The sequence below is a fragment of the Crocodylus porosus genome, unplaced genomic scaffold (assembly GCF_001723895.1).
Source record: "Crocodylus porosus isolate Cpor-Errol unplaced genomic scaffold, CroPor_comp1, whole genome shotgun sequence".
Taxonomy (NCBI): domain Eukaryota; kingdom Metazoa; phylum Chordata; order Crocodylia; family Crocodylidae; genus Crocodylus; species Crocodylus porosus.
In genome coordinates, this window is record NW_017728912.1 from 34,989,037 (window position 1) to 35,002,921 (window position 13,885).

General features: G+C 42.8%; 1 protein-coding gene across 2 annotated transcripts in view; it reads left to right on the plus strand.

The window, feature by feature from the left end:
- The window catches only part of SLC4A4 (solute carrier family 4 member 4), a 270,292-nt gene that overhangs the window by 26,745 nt on the left and 229,662 nt on the right, over positions 1-13,885 (plus strand). The window lies entirely within an intron of this gene.

Here is a 13,885-nt window from a genome sequence, read left to right on the forward strand (position 1 = left end):
GGAAAAGGAGAATGACAGGAGTGACATAACCTGCTTGGCTGGTCAAATCAGCACTGTGGAGTTTTCCATTCTGGAGGTCTTTTTGCTTATTTAGTGATAGGAGTTAGAAGACTGGATAATACTGATGGTCTCTGTCATTGACTGAGGCTAGTGCAGATGATTCAGAGGAAAATGAAAAGAAAGCCAAACCCTAAATTGACTTTGTAGTAAGCCATTATGGGATAACTTTCCCCTGGGAAGCTTTCTCACTAACTACTAATAGTTAGGGGTTGCTTTATGTATTTACACAGGAAAGTTTATACACCTCCAAACACTAGAGCACATGGTAGCAGAGGCCCTTTGTTCTTTTAATATTTATTCTTCTGAATTCTGCTGAGCTCCTGGCCTCATTGATATATTATGGCAGTATGTTCCATAGACCAGTGCTTCTCAGACTATCTGATGTGGCGGACCAGCAATTTTTTTTCCAGTGGGCCAGGGACTGGTGCCCGGTTCAGCTTCTGGCGGCAACTGCATGTAACAGCGCTACACAAATGCGCGACCGGCTGTTTCTTTCTCTTTCCTCACCTCGCACGACATGACGTCACCTGGAGTGTTGGAACATATGAACTGTGACGCTATGACGTATATTTTCAGAAGCATAACATTGATATTTCTTTCTTTTCTGGCAACTCGCTGTGGACCGGTGACCGGTGGCTCGCGGACCGGCAGCTGGCCGCAGACCACCACTTTGAGAAGCACTGCCATAGACTGATGGTGTAGTAGCGAGGGAAAAAGTGTTTCCTTTTACTGCTTGCTACTTTTTGAGTTTTGTTGCAATCCCCACCCCCCTTTTTTTTTAATTTTAGGTTCGAAGACAGGGCTAAAAGACACCACTCATCTGCTTTCTGTACACTTTTTTTGCTATTTAGCATACCTTTATCTTGTCCCCTCTCTGATGTAAATGGACCCAATCTTTTCCATCTCTGCTTGTCTAAGGCTCCTCATTCTCTCAACCCAAACTAATTGTATCATACCTTCTCCCTCCTCCTCTGCCCCCTTTGGGTTGACCTATACTCCAAGCAGTAATTGTGTGTTCTTGGCCATTTTTCTGGCTTATTTTCTTCTTCCTTTTCCTCTCTTCTCCCTTTGTTACAGTTCATTCCAAAGTATATTTAAGACCATAAATCCTAGTATAAAAGCTCTTGGCATTCCTTTAGAAACCAACCATTTATTTCTACTTAGCTTTCTGTTTCTTAGCTAGCTTCTGATCCAAGCTTATATTATCAGTCTTTGCAGACCTTCGTCAAAGGACTTTTGAACCATCTGAATGACTTATACAATTTGGTTATACTTTTATCTAATATTTTATCGACTCATTTAATGACTGCATCAGTTTTTAGAGAAGATCAAATCTTCTTTGCCGTATAGGAAGAAACAGCCAAAATCAGCAGCAGTGACAGGTGTCCTCCACAGTCTGATCCCTATAATGTCAACTGTAGTAAAGCTTCCTGGGATAGGATGATTTTGTTTATTTTGGGTGTTGAGAAGCCTTGAATTTGAGTTGTGGATGTTTCTGGTTAGGATCAGTTGCAGGCAATCACTGATGATGTTAAAGAGCTCAGTGATTTTTGGATAGTAATTTATGGAGTTAAGATAAAGCTGAAATGATTTATTTTCAAATCCAAGACAGTTGTTTGAAAAGAGCAGGTAGTTTAAGTTGAAGTACATGTTAGCTCTCAACCATATGGCTTAGAGCAGTGGCTGGCAACTTTTTGCAAACCATGAACCAGAACACAGGCACAGTTAGAAGCTGCCAGTCCCTAGCACAGTTCCCTACCAGCTGGAAGCTGTGCCAAGACTGCTGGGAGGCTGAGGGGGCAAGAAGTGACAGTAGCTTAGATGCAGGTTGCAGATATCTGATCCTGGTGCAGCTCCCCACTAGGTGGAGGTTGTACCTATGCCACAGCCAGGGAGTGGGGGGGCTGGGGGAAGTGGCAGTGTCATGGGTGTAGCTCCCAGCTGCATGGATGTAGGGAAAGCCGCTTCTTGTTGCTGCTGTGCTGCCAAAACCACCTGGCCAGTGTTAGAGTGTAGCTGGGAGGGTGGGGGGAAGCAGCGGTGATGTAGGCACAGCTGGAAATGCTGCCTGGCCCTGATGCAGCTCTCTGCTGCCTGGCTTCACCACAGGCATGAGCGCAGGCACAGGCAAAGGGTCCAACTTTGAGGGCTGAATCTGGCCTCTAGGCCGTATGTTGCCAACTCGTGGCTAGAGGAGCGGAGACTTTTGAGAAGGAACACTGGAACTGCAGAGTAAGGAGTGGAAAATGTGGGGGTGAACTAGAACCTGGGGCACCTACAGCTGATGCCTGCTCTGACTGTGCTAATTAGCATGCATCAGAGCAGATTCAATTAACTGAGTCTGCAGGAGCATGTTAGTTAATACACTCCAGCTGCCTCAGCATCTTGTATTCAGCATCCCTGCACTTCAAAAAGGCAGCAGAGGCTCTTTAACTAAAGCTTGTCAAACTAGCTTTAGTTAAAGTGCCCCCGCTGCCATTTTGAAGCATGGGACACTGAATGCATGAGACACTGTGGGCACTTTAATTAGAGCAGTTTCTGAGAGCTGCTCTAATTAAACTTGCCCCACCCCCACTGGAGCATGTGTAAAGATGCCTTGGGAATTGTAGAGCCTGAATGCTTTATCTGAATGAGAAGGAATGGTGGAAATAGTAGGAAGTGAACAGGAAATGTAATGGGGAGTGTCTTTACAAGGTGTTAGAGACTGGAAACCAGTAGGGATTGCTGCAGAGACTGGGAACTGGAGTAGCAGATCTCATTTTCATGTACACCAAGGTCCTTTTTCAGCTTCAGATTGATATCAAGTGGCCTTTGTGCAAATGAGAATCAGGCCCGCTACATAGTGACTTCCTTGATATTCATATGAAGCTACATGTCTTGACGTTTAAAATGCCAGAGGAAGAGAGAAGTTATGCATGAAGAAGAAACACATTTTGCCAAACCACCCTGGAACTAGACAAAAGTCAGTGACATTTGCTGGCTGCCTATTAAAGGGACCCAAGAACAGACTAGCAGGGGATGGTGCAATTCACAGGATTAAGAAGCATTGGGGCAGCAGTATAGATAACAGTTGCATAATGATACTTTGCATTGAGGCTGGCTCTAAACCAGTGCTATTAATCCTTCTCTCTAATGAGTGCTAAAAATGTACCACATCAATGCAGTTCTTTAAGAGTTTCTGTAGCTAAAAAAATTATGAATATGGTATATAGCCAGTAGCAAGTTCAGAAGATGAGATCTTGATAGGCCTCTAGAAGGGGGTGGGTATGTTTGTATTTGTGTGGGTCTGTGCACTGAGATAAAAACTTCTGACACCATTATGATCAGTTCTTTTATGGGAGTCATAATTAGATGTTGGATTGATTCCAAGGATGAAAGAATCCTTTCCCCAAGATGGGAAAGGCAGTGGGCCATAATGCCTCTGTGAATGTTGAGAATATGTAAAAGCAGATTTTACAGTTATTTTAAAATTAAGAAAACTCCAAGAAAGCCTTTTCATTGGGCTTACAGGTCACAATTCAGATTATTAGTAAAATCTTATTAATTGTAAACATCAAATTTTTAACTGAATTCCAGTTAAATGGAATAGTCAGTTGAACCTGCAAGCATAGTGTCTAGTTTTGCACGTTCTGATTTTCAGACACAAGTATGATGCTTTAAAATTTGCATAGCAAACTCTACAAGAGGATGTTTGTGAAGAACTATCGTTATGGTTGAATTTTGGTTGCTTCCTGTTTGTTCTATGAGTTTCTGGAGCTTCACGGAAGTGTCTTTCTCTACATCTCAGTTATTACAAAAGCTTGTTTGTGCAGAATTGAAATTTTGGGTCACCTTTGACCTGCCAGTCTCACTTATTCCCTGATCTGTTCTTGGGAGTTGTGAAATCTGGTTAACAGTAGTTTCACAATCTTTTGGGGCAAATGCCATGCAGGATGTTTTGCTTGTTGGAGTTTACGTCCAAATGGGACTAGAAACGCCAGCTCAAGTTTCAGGGATCTATTTTGTAGCTGTGTTGGTCTGAGACAAAAAGAAAATCAAAACTTTAAAACTCAAATTGCTGCACTCTGTTGATGAACCTGATGAGTCACGTCTGTGAATGCAGGCAAAAGTGTAAACCGGTCTCTCAAACTTCAGTGTAAAACTGCTTTTTGGCACTACTGTGTTTGGGGGCTAAACAGCCAGGGAATATTAAGTACATAGTAATTTTTTATTTTTCTCCAGTTACTGTGAACAACCCAAAATCTGTGTGAGGAAGAGAGAGTAGTTGGAGGAACAGTTTGGCGCTCTCCCATCTGGAGGAGAATGGTGAAGCTGATCATATGCAGGAGTTATTTTAGTTTTTCTTCCTAGTAATTCAGTGCTCATGAAATATACCATACTGATAGTTCAAGAGTCTATGAATGAATAATATAACTTCCTACTGCTTTTAAAGGAGAGGACCAATTTGGACTGGGATCTTGCATCAGCTGTTAGAATGCAACTATTATGTATGCCTGCTACTACAGTGGGGTGAGTGAGCTAAACTGCTGCAGCTTCAACCCAGAATAAAACAGGGTTCAAGTTATCAAGGTTTGAATACACTTATTATTACAAGAGCAAGCAGTTACATCATAACAGCTTATCTCAATTTGCCATAACATCCCAATATAACTCTTATGTCTGTCCACAACCAGATGGACAGTCTCTCTTGTTCTTCAGAGAACTAGCAGAGCTTCCCTCCATGCAATCTGTGTGCTCCTCAATGCAATCTCAGTGTGCTCCATCTCTGTAGGGGATAACTCTAGGGCTGGATTTTTCAACCTTCTTTTGGTCAGTGTGCCCTCAGTGGCCAGCCAAGAAGCAGGGAGTCCCCCAGTGGCCAGTTGATGAGTGTGTGGGGGGTCTCCCAGCAGCTGGTCGACTAGCAAAACGAAAAGTGCTGGCAGCTTCTCCGTGCCACTGCCACATACCCCCTGGGGCCTTCCAATGTTGCATACCCCCAGTTGACAACCTCTGCTCTAGGGCAATGAGGGAAAAATGGTCTCCAGGTTCATTGCAAACTTGAGTTGGTCAACTGGTATGAGGACACCAACTGTGACATGACCCAAAACTACCAAGGCCATCTCAAATCCAAAACCACTGGCTATAACTAGCTACAGGTCTGGGCTTGGTGTATATCTGTGATCTTGGAGAGAACACTGGGTGCTTGCAAAAGTAACCCCTCCCTCCCCTCCCCCCATATAGGGTTTTTTTGGTACTTTTATCTAATAGCTGGTTGAACCTTTACAGAATAGCTGATATTTACAGATGTTGCAGAGCTGGGTTGAACTAACATGCTACTTCTTCCAGTAATATGAGGGGGTTTTTGTTTGTTTTTGTTTGCATTTTTAACATTTGCAAACATCTAAGTGAGCCTTCTAGCATCCTGGCATACAAATATGCCTTGGAGAAACAGGTGCTGTTAAGTATAGCTGGGTGTAAACCAGGTTTTAAATCCACCCTCTGTTCAAATACGTTTTGTTCTAACAGGCCAATGATCATTAGAATGATTTAACTAATTAATAAAATCTGATCTTCAAACAGCTGGGAAACCCTGAATTTGAAATCCTAAAACTGAAGTGTTACTGATGCTTGTGGCTTGGAAAAGGAGAATGAGAGAACACATGAGATGCTGTGAGGAAATTTGGGATCTTAGGATGGGATAGTCAGCAATGTAATGATTACAGCAGCAATTTTACATTCATTGGGGCCCATCATTCAGACTGATCCACTTAATGGGGATAAGGTTGGGTAGCTGTAGGACAGCTGTTGGTTTCATAGCCTGGAGCAAGTGCACAAGTCATAGATTGCAATGAAGAGCAGAAATTGTGCTTTTTTGGAAGGAGCGGGGGAGGGGAGGAATTGCTTTGGCATGAGGCAAATGAAATGGATTTTCCCTCCACCCTGAATGGATTGTTGATCCAGACTCTTCCCTCCATTCCACAGCAAATATCTGAAGACTCCTGGGATGGACAGTGTTACTTGTTCCAGGAAGAATTTCTGCTTATCAGAGCCCAAATCATATTATTCTGTGGTTTCTTTTGGGTTACCTTCCTGGGTTACCTTCCTGTTGTTTGTAATAGCTGCAACCAGTGAAACGTGTTTCCTGGAGAGGTAGGTCTGTGGTAGCAGGGAGTATATGGGAAAGTCAGAAAGCAAATTGTAATGAGGGCATTTTTGTCTTGTGTTGAAGCTCTGAAATAGACCTGTAGAACAGCAATATTCTGAATGCCGTACAAACAGTATATTAATTTCGGTGGCTCAGAAAGGAGAATTGGCAGTTTTGAGATTCCTTGACATTGTGAGAATTCTTGCCTTTGTTTAGTTTGTCTGCATGGTTGACAGTATTTGAAAGTAGTAAAACCATCAGTTTGATTGATGCATCTGAATTCAAACAACAGTTTATAAAAGCCTTTTGTTGCAGAAATGTGGCTTAGGAATAACAGATGCAGAGAATCTAAGAAAGGACATCCTGAAATTTGAAATATTTGGCATTTTTTAGAATACCTTGGACAATTTGCTATGTCAAAATATGGATGATGGGTGTTAGTATTGTAAGCTATTCAGGACAGAGGTGACATCTTAATATGGGTTTGTATACAGCATATGATAGTAAAAACCTGATCTCAGATGGGTAGTATATGTCTAGAATGTCTCTGTTCTTTGGGTTGTTTTTTGAAACAAGCTTGTATTTGTGGTCTTAATATGACTAAAAGAATAACAAAGCAGAAAAGTTATGTCCATCTATTCTGTTTGTGACAACGATCAGTACCTGTTGCTGGTGAATAGTGTATCAAAACCCCAGTGCCAAGAAGTTAACTGAGGAGTAAGTAGGGAGAGGTACAGGGGGGAAGTAGGGTGAGCCTGATTATCTTTTGCTTTTCCCTTTATGTGTTCAGATATTGACTGTTTGCCATTCTGATCTGGTTGCATTATACAGCCTGTAACAGTGGGCATGCTCAGGGCCAGATCTCATGCTGGCCTGCCCACCTGTTCCTATGGGCAACTGCCTGTCTCCTTGCCTGCCATGCCTTGATGATATATAATTATGATGTTAATTAGGCAGGAGGCTGCCCATTCTTGCCCTTATGCCAGGGGGCATCATCTGTGGCTCTGTTCCTCCCCTACACTGCAGCCCAAGCCTCACAGCTGGTATCCACAGTTCTTATACCATCACTAGCCCCACACTGGGCCCCAGAATCCTTCAGTCCAGACCCTGACTAGATCCCTCCAATCAGGCAGCCTACTCTGTCCTCCTTCTGGGCTGCCTGGCTCCCTGAACTCTTCCCCCTCTCAAGTGTGCCCCCCCCCCCGGGACCTTTGGCTACACGGGCCCTGGCCTCACCTCCAAGGCCTTCTAGCTCTGGGCATCCCTCGCAGTGGGCCCCTGGCCCTTTTGACCCTTCTGGTCCTGGCCCCAGCATTGATCAGTTGAGGGTGTTTCAAGTCAGGTTTCTGAGCCTCTGGCCCACTCTCTAACATGGGTTGGTCTTTTTGGCCCTACTGTGGGGTAACTCACCTGGTTGTGGGAGCTAGGGTTATTAAGATGCCCTGATCCACCTTTCACCAGGGTGGTAACTGGCCTGGCATTTCCTGGGGGCTCCCATGCCACTGAGAGCCCCATCAGGCCACCCATTCCTGGCAGGGTGCAGGTTTATGTCATGCCCAGGACCAGGAGCCTCCAAACCATCCCCTTACGCTCCTGCCCTTACCTGCAGGATGTTGTATACAGCTTTGTGGTCAGGCGATGTTTCTGCCTGGCCTGCCAGCAGCAAACTGTTCTGTTTATATAGGTGGTCTGGGATCTAAAATGGCCACCACAATCAGGTACCTGCTGGCTGCTTGTCTCAGCCCTTAAAGTCTCAGCCTTTTTTTCATTGGTTTTATGCAAGGTACAGGACTCAGGAGGATATTTTGAGGGATCAACCTTAATTGTGTCAGAAGTGCACTGTGCAGTGGCTCCTTTAATCTTGCTCTTTTCCCTGTGCACCACCCCTCTCTGCTGATTGGCTGAGGGACCCCACCACTCATCACTTGCTCCTGATTAGGTAGGAGGCAAAATCTACAGTTTTAAATATGCCATGATTTTTGCCTCCTGGTCAGTGGTGGGTGATGGGGCTGCTGGGGTCCCTTGGTCAATCAGCGGTGGGGGGAGGGTATGTAAGGAAAAGAGCAAGATTAAAGGACCCTCTGAGCAGTGCACTTCTGGCGTGATTTAGGTAGATCCCTAGATATATCTCCTGCATTCAGTGCGAACAGGGGAAAGGAACAGACAAATGGATTGTTGCATCATTTGTTCTTGTACTTCCTTTCTGAAACACAGATGGTCCCAGATCACCTTCCCATTAATTACCTGAGCCCAAATATCATGATTTACCCTGTGGTAACCACAGCATTGTTATCTCAACTGTAATATCAGAGCAGGGCTCATGAGACGAGGTGAAGATAAGTCCACTTTAATGAAATATCTCAGTTATTTTTTGCCTTTGAGGACCTTTACGACCTGAATTACCATTTTGTTGTTGCCTGAAATGTAGACCATGTGTGTTTGTTTATGCACTTCAAAGATCACTGAACCTAAAGCTTTGTTGCCGCACTAGGAATATTGCCTATAGCTTTTGTATTAAAACCAAATGTCGACATGAAAGCTTGGCACTTAGGGGTTGTTCTTGAAGACTTCAGGTATCTTTTTAGAGTCTAATTTAATGTTTTATTAAACAGGGAGGTGGTGGAATGACCAAATTTACATATTTAGTTTTATTCTGACTGCCCATTGGCAGACTCCTAAAAAACTTAGTGTAATACATTGTGTTCTCATGCTTTACTGATGTCAAACCTGATTATTTGGGTACTCAAACCTGATTATTTAGGTAACTGATACCCAAACCTGATTACTGAGTAACTGATACTCAATTACCTCCACTTACAGAAGAAAGGTGTTAACACTTAGTGGTGTCCCTGGTTCAGCAAGATACTTAAGCACATGTCTTTCCTGCAGCATATTATTTCTGCTGAAGCTTAGTTGGAGTCACTGGATCTACTTGTTAAGTTAGGCATGTACTTCAGAATTTTGCAGGATTGTGTGTCTGCCAACTTAATGCAAGAAAGAGGTTCTTACAGTGCTAAATGAGCAGGCTCACTCTGTCTACCTCTGTCACAGAGTGAGGTTATAAATGGAACAGTGTACTATGTTCAAGAGATGGGATGAAACTCCCCCAATACTTCTATAAATATCAAATATGAGGCCTTAAATTTCATTGGAAACCTTCAGATCTGTGCAACACTACCCACTCCACTTGGCTCCTGTGAGCAATTGTTTGTTATTCTACCTACTATTAAGTGGGGTGACTAAAACTACACAATCAACTTCTCAGAGACTGGGAAAGGTGGTGTACACATTTATGTTAACAGATTTCTGCATGTAGAAATATGATCATAAGACAAACTTTAAAGAACTGAGTCCTCTGCTTGTAGTCATTGAGTCCCTGTAGAATCCATTTTTTCTTGATTCTGCTAAATTGGATTGGGAATTCATGAAAGACTTGCTCCTTACTTCCCTGCCCTTGTTTGCAGTCTTACTTCATCCCCCTCCCCTCCCCATTGTCCTGCCATAAACAGCTGCACCCAAGTTTTTTCGTATCTCTCTGAAATGTCTCTTCACAGTAAAGCAACAAACCCAAACTCAGTGGCTTGCCAGTGCAGGCCTCAGCCTAAAGCCAAAAGGATGTGTGTTTAATAGTTAAGATAATGTGATATACCTCTGAATTTCATTCAGTCAAGAGTTGTCTGCCCCAAGTAGTTAAAAACAGTTATATACCTATCAATGAAATGAGAAGAATATGACTACTTAATGCCTATAAGCTAGCTGTTTGCTTGTGGCATTTTGACTCACTGAACACTCATGCTTATGTCAGATCACTTTGACTTTCTGGTATGCATGCAAGAGAATAAAAAAAATGTAAGAGGCTAAGCTCCCATATAGCTTTCTTGGAACTTTTATTCCCCAAAACAGTAACTCTGTTTGACAGACTGTCCAGAATAGGAGAGGCATGATTTTTGTATCTATAATTATAATATCATGTACTGAAGGATCATCATATGGAAGAAAAGCCATTGTTGTGTGACTCCATCACACAGTTTAGCAGTTGTGACTGCCATCTTTCAGTGCACATATAAATGTGTATACAAAGTGTTAGTCTCAGTTAAGGTGATATTCTGTGTGTGGTTGCATGGGGGCTAGCCTTCACAAGTAGAGTTTTCCCAGTTGAAGTAAGGCACAAAACCTCTATTGACATATAAATCTACACTCAGAAATGGAACTGGATCTGAGAGAAGGACATCTGGTTTTAGCAAGGGGAGTGGTATTCAGCAGGCCTGTCAGTGACAGATATAGGGGAAAATTGGAAATGAGGCACGTTGTTCTGTTGGTATGCAAAGATCTGCTGTTTGCTTGATGGATGTCTTTCCGCTCTCATGTGTTGGCATTCTTTGGGGTTTTAGTCAACAATCTCTCTTGACTTTTCAGAGTCAAGTTAGGAGGAGCATGCTGTGGAAAGAGAAAACTTTAACGTTAATATGTCATTCTGCTAAAGTGGCATTTTGAGGTTTGTATTGCTCTCATCAAGGGCAGTTTTGACAACAATTATGGTGATTATAGGTGTGGCTGGATCAATTTGTCTCTGTAGCCATGGTTACCTTCTGTAATGATGACCAAATATCATCCAAAGTTTATGATTCATCTGCAGCTTTTAACATTTCTGATTAAAAAAAAAAAATCAGCTTCCCCCTGAAGGTAAATTCTTTGCTATCCAGTTATGTAGAAAAACTGAATTCTAGACAAACGTGATCTTGAAAAACATGCTGCGTCAGTTTTAGTGCGTGCGTTCATCTTGGCCATTTACCTGCCTGGGGGTAGTGGCCAATGAGCTGTGAACATTTAATGTGAGGACTCAAAATATCTGAAATAGATTGTCTGTCCAAACTCTTGTGATCCTGTAACATCACTTGACACCACTTTGGGAAGCTGATTAATCTGCAATTAGTTTATCCAGATGTCTAGGGATCTAAAAGACTTTGTGGTAAACATTCTGCTAGGATGAATCCCCTGTGCTGATTTATGGAAGTGGAGGGTTTTTCCTTTCTTAATCCAAATACATAATAGTTTGCTCACGGTTTAAGCTAATGCCATCCCTCCTTATTTAGTTTTTGCTGCTTGTTACCAAGAGAGAATGACCTTGGAGCACTGGCTTCTACTTCTGGACCTGGGTTGTAATGCTATGAAGTGATGTCTTTCGCATCTTCGGACATCTCTGCTGTGCTTTTTGGTTTAAGAAATGGATTGTTTGGTACTCTCAAGGTCTCAAAAAATGGTGCTTCTTAGCTTGTGTCAGTGTCTACTTTTGTGGGGATTGAAGCTATCTAAATGCCTTTATTAGTTTGGAGGGGAACAGAGAGAATGTTTTAACTTAGGTAAAATACAGTGCACAAATTGTTGCTAGATTGACAGTCCTGGAGACTGAAGTCCTCTGCATACATATGGTTGTACTCGCCAGTAGTTCTTTGTCACTATCTGGGTGAGCTAATCTGAAAAGTTGAAATGATGGTTTAGTTTGGATGGCCCTGATTTTTCAGTGCACTTAGGCACCTTTAAGGTCCACTGAATTCAATGGCTATACACCTAAGTGTTTTTTCTGCATCAGGTCCATAATCTCCTTGATTTGAGAATCCCACCAAAAGTCTACAGACTCATGTTGGAACCAGTGGCTTTGGTTTTTGAAGGTCTTAAAAGGTAAAAGAGCATCCTGGATGGCAGTGGGTTCATTTTTACACTCAACGTTAAAAAAGAAAAAAAGAAAAGTTAAAGAAGCCTGTGAGTGCATTTCTGATGTGTTTCACTGTTCTCTAACTTTCCTACTCTTCCATGTGGTGGATGCTTTCAAATAAACAAGCTTTGTAAGACCTCTCTTTGACATGACTGTTTTACCTGAAGAGTCCCTGGCATAGTGAAGTTCTCTGCTGACTTCCAGTAGGGATGGTAGGGGCCACGTGAATCTCAGCACTCATAAGGAGCTTGTTGAATTCAATAAGAATATTGTAAACATTACAAGTAGGAAGTCCAGGATTAGAATCTGTACTGAAAGCTTTTAAGTTAGCACTATGGAAAATAGCAGGGGTAGTGACAGGGGAAGAAAATATCCCTTCCAACCAAAGCATCCATAGCACAGTTGCCAGGTTTCAGGTGTCTTTGTTTTAGTGGGATGGTCCAATTTTTCCAGGAAGACCAGTCTCCTTCATTCATCTTTGGGAAACCCCAACCATTGTCTTTTAAAGTGCTCTGCCTCAGCTGACTGCAGTCAGAGTAAAATGGCCAATGTCTAGCATGTTCACGCCAGGTAACCCAAATGTTTAAATTCCCAATAATCCACCCTGTCCTAGGAATGGCTTTTGGGAGGTTCCAGCTTGCAAATACAGGAGAACCTTGGGCTGATGTGGGAGGAAGAGATGTTTTTGCATGGATTTGTGACAGCCAACATGTGCATGTGTGAGCTTCTGTGGATTTTTGCCCTGAGCTTCCTTTTTTTGCTTTTTGCTTTAAAGAGAGAGAACTAATTAAGCACACACAGTAGGGAACACTAAAATGAATAGCTATCCTTCTTTGAAAAAGGAAATTCTTCTGTTGCTTGCTCAGGAGAATATTTAGCATTTCTAAAGAGAGATTGCATTCAGTGGAGTATGGTATATCTCTATCTATGAAATATAGAGGCTGTTTGAAGCTGCTTAGAGGGTGCTTAGAGACAGATTAGTGGACAAAGTGCAGGTGAGGTGGTCAGAGGTGCATGGTTAAATGAAGACTTACCACATGAACATCCCTGTTACATGCTGACAAAGCCACCATGTATTCCCTTACATAAGAATACAAAGTAGATTTTACATAATGCAACAAGAATCCTTTAAAAAGAATTATTTATGGAAAGTCCCGCTAGGTAGAACCAGGCTTACTGCTTCTTGCCTCTGGGTATTTTGTTTCCTTACACTGTTAGGGACATCACCTTCATGTTTTCACTGGTCTGTCTCAGGCAGGATCCTGCCCACCACCACCTCTATGGTAGGTGACCCTGTTCTCTGGGCACAGAGTCAGTGGCTGGGCAGGTTGGGAAATTATTTTGACCTTTCAGAGGAGAGGAGTTGGCCTTTGTCACACACTTAAAAGCTTGGACCTTTGCTTGGCATTATTATTTTAAGAATAATATTGTAAAATGTTACGTGTGTGAAGAGATGGGAAATGGCTAGAAATAGGGGAATGAGTGAGGAATGAGGTGTGTATGTGTGGGGAACTATAAGCAACAAAATATAGTTTTGAAGGGGGAGGAATGGAGAGGAGAGGCAGGTTTGGGAAGAAGAAACAAAGATGCATGTCAAAGCAGATTCCTCTGCAGAGTGTTCAGGCCCATGTTCTTTACCCTGTGGCCCAGTCCTGCCAAGTGCTAAGTGCTCTCAACTCCTGTTACAGCACTCTTGCAGGATGAGGCACTGTCAAGGTTTGTGGTGGGGCGATCTATTTGGTGCTGTGCTTGGCAAGGATTTTTTTTTCCTGCCAAGGGCACTGAGTTTCTTTGGGGGAAGTGTATAAAGAAAATTCTGTTAGACCAGCGAGGCAATGGAATAGGCTGCCTCGGGAAGTTGTGGTCTATCCCTCATTAGAGGTGTTCAGGAAGAAGTTGGATAAGCATTGGTGAGGGATGATCTAGGAGTGCTTTACCATGGGTATTTCCCATGTTTTTGGGCTCTCCTGGGGGCTGGGAAGGAA